We start from the raw sequence: 6,872 nt of genomic DNA, 5'->3' as shown, positions 1-6,872 counted from the left end.
TCCAAGATAGTTAATCTCATAAAACAGCGAAGTTATGTTTAATGCTCGTAAATCCTATGTGTCCAAATAATTATTCATTTCAAAAATACAAATTTCAACTTCTTATTTGAAGGTAAGGATGTGAATCTTTTAATTTAATTACTTGTTGATGGAAAGAGCTGTGAACAAGATTTTATAATAACTAAGATGCTCTAACTAATGTCATTCTAGAAACAACCCACAAAGGGTAAATTTAGTCTAATTCAAGATTGATTGCTTAATTAGGAATTTAAATCAAATCCAACACACAAGCAAATTCACATAAGATGAAAGTAGTTGAAGAGAGAATATTAGAAAAATGCTTCTGTTGGAATTGGTGTGATCCCAAAAGGGGGGTGAATTGGGTTTTAAAAACTTTTCAGCTAATTTAAATGTTTCACCGATTCACCACAGTTCATATCACATTCAACATATATATACATGTATATAATCGAGTTTAATAATAAAAGCGAACATACACGTGTGTAGTATCTTCTTTAAATTAAATGTATGTATGAGAATAATTTTGACATTAAATAAACATTCATACACATGCTGAAATTAAAGTGCAGGAATTTAAATAAGATAGAGAGAGAACGACACTAGATTTGTTATCGAAGTTCGGCCAAACCAGCCTATATTCCCGCCTTAAACTTATCCCCAATGATTCCACTATAACATGCTCACTTAACTGGGTGGAGTAAAAGTCTTTTATATCCTCTCCTTACGTGGCGAGGAAAATTTCGGCACAATTATTAGACTGAGTCAAACTAGTCTCACTTGCGGGGCTGAGACTCCCTAGTTCAATTTCAGACTAAACCGAACTGGTCTCATTTACGGGGCTGAGACTCTCCAGTTCAATTAACGAGTTGAACCCAACTGTCACGCTTTACCAAGATGGCGCACCTAACTTTCCTAACCGGGTCTAAGTCAGTCCGGGACTTTCTTAAACGGGACTAAGTCTATCCGGGACTCTTCATAGGGCGAGTCTCCCTCTTCAGGCCACGCCTAGAATACAAATATATTTAATAGAATTTGCGTACAAAAAAATGCTTCTAAACTAAGCAGGAATGTACAATATTAAAGTCTAATATGCACTCTCATATGATTTTGAAATGAAGCTCATGTAGTATACGGCTTTCCTCTCAAAATATTTTTCAAGTAAAACATGAGAGTTTGGAAAATGATTTTCTTTTCTAAAATTGACCTTTTCAAATTCAAATCATAAAGGTTACCAAGCAAACATGAATATATGCTTTAGCCTTTTTTTTTTAAGAAGCTTTTCAAGCCAATATATATTAATGAATATATGCTCAAAGCTCTTAAATAACCCAAAGAGTTTCTCCAAAAATATACTTCAAGATAAGTAGGAAAAACAAGGATTTTGCTATCAAAATGATTGACCTTTATAAAATAAAAGGAGAAGCCTCTCAAGCAAGTATATATTAAATTGATATATGCTCAAGGCTCCCTCTTGTATAACCCAAAGAAATTCTCCAACAAATGTATTTCAAGATAAGAGTAGGAGAATATTAGGGTTTTCTTCAAAATGATTGACATTAGTAAAATTAATCCCAAGAAGGCATTCAAGCAAAATATATGAGCAAGAATATTAGCTCAAGCCTTCAAGACATTATTCACAAGAAATTTGTCCAAAAAAAAATATTTTTCCAAATAAAAGAATATGGAAGAAATTTAATCTTTGAAAACATGAAAAATAGAAAGGTCTTCAAGCAATATACATATAGAGAATGTTATATACTCAAGTCTCTTCAAATATAACCTCAAAAATATTTTCCCTAAAAATGGTTTTCAAAAAAAGAGAATAGGAGACATTTTAATCTTTGAAAATATATCACAAATTAAAGAAGAAGGTCATCAAGCAATATATATGTATATGATATATGCTCAAACCTCTTCACATAAAACCCTCAAGAATATTTTCTCCCAAAATGATTTTCAAATAAAAGAAGAGTAGGAGAAAAATGATAATTTAAAGAACAAATGGGGTATAGAAGTGTGGGAGAATCAAATAATGATAAACTAAATTAACAAAGGGGTTCTCCAACAATTTTCAAGTGTTTTGGGGTTATATTTATAGGCAAAAACCCCTTATGACCGTTATATAGTTGTTGGGACCTTAAAATATATTTTTATTTTGAAAAATAGTCAATTTTTGGCTGTTGGGACACTTTCCCGAGAAGGTCGGTCAACCAAGCTCAAGGTACGATGGACCGAGGCTTGAAATTCGTGAGTTTCGGTCGACCGTAGTGAAGGTTCGGTCGACCGGCATCGACTTTTCTATGCAAACACTATTCAGAGTTTTGGCCATAACGTTTTCTATACAACTCCAAATTAGATGTTCTTGATATCAATAGAAAGGTAAGAGAAAATCAAACAACCTTTATGTTGAACACATTTTAATATAATGAGTTTTTGTTTAATAAAAATGCCTATAAATGAGACGGAAGAAACATGAAGAGAGTTTTTCTCTTACGGACACATTTTAGTGTTTTGGCCATAACTTTTTCTGTGTAACTCCAATTTGGACGTCCTTGGTATTAAACGCAAGCTATGGGAAAATTCCACAATTTCCATTGTTGAACATGGTTTGAGATGAGATCAAATTAAGTGAGAAAATTGCTCACTTTTAACATTCGGTCGACTGGCCAGTTGATCGTCCCCTTTGAAAAATTTAGTTTTTGCCTTCTTTTAACTTTAAAATCATTTAAAAACCTTTGTATAAGTTAGACATTTTATTAAAAGAGTTTTTTATGTTATTTGGACGTCCTATGGTCAATCTAAGGTTACGTAGAGTTTCAATTTTAAATCATGTAAGATGCATGCACATTCAACCCTAATTACTATTACAACCGAGAAAATATATAAAGTCTTTGTGTCTTTTGCGCCTCAATACTCCATGGAATACGCCGATTGGTGTTCTTCTCAGTGCTCTTTATGGCTTCCATTTTGCATTCATCACTTGTAATTACAGAAATATAAACCTGTTCACACTCAGTTACACAAGTGCGATACTGTGGTTTGTCATTATCAAAACAGGGATCGGACTCAAAAAGTCAACAATCTCCCCCTTTTTAATGATGACAAACATAGGAGCAAATTGGGATTGCCTTATAAGGCTCCCCCTTATGATATGCATAAATTCAAAATGATATTAAAAAATGCTTAATCATAAACATGAAGACTTCACAAATTTTCAAGTTGACAATTAAGTTCGGTGATTCGATGTACAGTTTATGTTTGAAGTTATTTTAACAAAATATTCAAGTTTGTGCATTTGTCATTTTCCATTTTGAATAACAAAAGGCAGAGAGATAAAAAGGGTTTATAATTTTGCTCGAGAAACATCTCCCCCTTTTGTCATCAACAAAAAGGCTAAAACAAAATTTCTTTGAAAAGAATACTATTTAAAGTCCAAAGCCCTTAAAAACTTTTAAAAAAAAATCATGTCACAAATGAATTTTTGAAACTAAGTAGTACCTGTCATGATTGCTTTTAAGTTCATAGATAAGAAATAAGATTTAGAAATTATAAGATCATTCTTGCCAAAAAAAAAAAAATTCCTTTTGGATATTACTAATAAGTTCTGGGGACAATGCTTGCTGAAAAAGAAACTTTAATTTAAAAACTCAAGCAAGCATTATTTTCCTAGTTTATCATTTAAGCACAAATCACAAAGTACAAGAAATATGCAACCATATAGATCCAAGGATATTAAATAAATTCAAGAAAGGGGATCATAAGGCAAAACCTAAAACACTGTGGCAAACAAAATATTTTCATTGATTATATTCAAATGAAGACATTACAATTAAGCACAAGCCACAATGAATTCAAAAACCAAATCTAAGCTAGAAATATTGTGAGTACAACAGGATAGAAAAATAATTTCTAGGTGCTCCCCCTATCAGTTTGAATACGTGCTTAAATTCTTTTAACTACTTATACTAATATAATTCATGAAAAATCATTAAGAGTTCAAACAGTATAAGTATTAATTTCAGATTTTACTAGATAAGTGTTAGATGAATAAATTTCACCAGTAAAATATCCATAAGCACACATGCGCTAAAAAAATCAAACACTAATTCATGCATGGTGTTCATGTGTACCCAGAACAATCCATATCAAAGATATCCAATAGAGACAAGATATGTTGTTCAAGGTGCTTAGAAAACCTTCGGACTCAAAAAGTAGAAGCAATAGAAATAATGTGAGTCCATAGGTCAGGTGATTCTTATCCTTTTTCAAGGATGGGGCTTAACCTCCCCGGTATAGTCTCAAGCATACAAAAGTGCATTAACGATGGATTTCATTTAAGCACACTCAACACATGTTCATCCTTCCAAAAGATTCTTAGCATGCAGCAAATATAGGCATTTAACACATACTAGCATGGCATATTACATTTTATTTTAACAACACGATAGTCAATCAAGACAGTACTCAAAGGTAATGCAATAGGGGATTAAAAGAATGACACAACTCAAAATGCTCAATGAGTGTGCACTGAATATAAAGCTCCCTTGAGTCATGCAATTCTCCTAGTTTCATGGACCATCATCAAAATATGGGGCATTCAATTTAAAGGTGATGATGCTCTATCATTTGAATCCAGAGTGAAAGTACATAATCTAAAGAATTTTACCAAATGGTGTCCATGAACTAAGTTCATCCGAAGACACAAACTACATGTGTACATGTCTTCAAAATATATAGCGGTTTGGATTTTACATGTACTAACCTATGCAATTACTGTGTATCCTAGGAAGGGAAATGTGTTTCTTATACTAATCAAAAATTGATTTCACTAAGTATACCAGACAGTATAAGCGGTCCTTTTAATGCAACTATACTGGTTATCTGTTAAGGCATTTTATCATATGTTCAGTATAGTCTTCCCTATAAGCCATAGCTGCATTAGAAAATATATATTGAGACATGTAATAATGTTCATGACCCAAGAACATTTCATATCAAATCATAAAACTTTAAGCACCAGATATAATGTTTAGGGTATTCTCAAGAGCCTCGACATTCAATAAATGAAGGTGATGCATGTGGATCATTTTTGTGCTTCCTATAGGGATGGAGCTGGGCTCCCCTAGTTATTCGATGATTATGCAAGGATGAATTTTAATTTTCTTTTGGTTTCACTCATCCTTTCAAAAATGTTTTAATGTTAATTTTATCATAATCATCTTTAGCACACAAGGTTTTGGCTTAGGAAAAATCCTATCAAAATTTTGGCAGCATGCCGTCTATAAATCGGACATTTCCCAAATTTACCATGTACCTAAAGCCAAATAGATTCACGCAATCAACAAATAATAATCTAGTTTAAGCATGCGAGAACCTATTTCCACTACCAGCATGCAATTCTTATTAATTGCATCCGCCATGTAGGAGTCATTCTAAACTAAGTATGCAATCAAGTAGTTCAATCAATATATCAAATAAAATATAAACTATCCATGCGAAGATATAATCATCAGGCAAGCAATGGATAGTGGCATTCAATACAAATAAGTTATCCATCAAATATAATTGAACTTAAATCAAAAATGGATATATGCATTTATTTAAAAACAAAATATCCATTCAGGAGAAACTATAGTTATTTAAATAAGAATGGACATAGGCATTTAGCTCACATCAGATCAAAATCAAACAATATCCATCCATCATAGAGTATATTCATTAAGCACAAATGGATATTTGCATTTAGCTCAACAAAAAGTCATCCAAAAAGTATAAGCACTAAATTAAGATGTTTATTGGATGAATTTTAAATTTTCTGCTCCCCCTCGGTTATGCAGCTAAAGAGTTTTACATTTAATTAAGTATCTAGCATAACTAATATTTTCAAATGGGAGGATGAGCTTATGAATGTGTTTGAACATGATTAAACATTTAAGTTCCATGATAAGTTTAGGGTAGCATGATACATAATACTATGATAGATTCCCTAAACCTTAATCTGTGTGATGAAAAAAACATGCTATATTTAAGATTTTTCAAATTTCAATGCATATACATATAGCATTATGAATATAATGACATTTTAAAATCAATTTGTCCATTTGAATGGGATTTTATTTAAACATGCTTATGAGGTTTGATTTTAGAACTAATAATGATATAAGCATGCACTAGCCAATATTATCAAGTATTAGTCAATCATAGTTATATGTATATATATTAAGCTTAGATTGGATAAGATCATTAAAACTCACATGCTGGCTAGATTTTCTTAGGGTTTTTAGTATAACAATAGTGTATATTAAGGTTTAGAATTTCAAGCATTATACACTATTTAGGCATTTAAACTATTCTAACCCTATGTATAACAATTTCAAAAATCTCATAAGTATTAAAAAAGATTCTTTTAAAATACACCTCATAAGATGGTATGCAATCATCACAAGATTCACATAGTAAGAATGAACATAAAACATACAGCATGTGAATCAAGTATCAAATAATGTAGAGGGTGGAAAATATACCTTTCCATTTTACTCCTTCTTAATCATTTAAGCTCGAAGTGGTGTTCATCTCTCTCTCGATTTCTTATACCTCTTATGTTTCCCAAAGGACCTCAGCATTCAAAAGAATAAACTTGCAAAACCATTAGTGACTAAGGCACATAAAAAAAAAAGGTATGCATGACACACACAGATGATATGCATTAAAACACATGTCATGCAAATTTAATTCATTTTCAAAATTTGAAAATTTTGCAATTTGAAAACATTTTCAATGGGATATGATAAGCATGACAAATTTTCCAAATCCTTCAATCATTTGATTTTACAAAAAGCATTTTCGATAAT

Source organism: Malania oleifera, chromosome 2, assembly GCF_029873635.1.
Source record: "Malania oleifera isolate guangnan ecotype guangnan chromosome 2, ASM2987363v1, whole genome shotgun sequence".
In the NCBI taxonomy this organism is placed as follows: Eukaryota; Viridiplantae; Streptophyta; class Magnoliopsida; order Santalales; family Ximeniaceae; genus Malania; species Malania oleifera.
Note: the sequence above shows the minus strand (reverse complement) of the source record.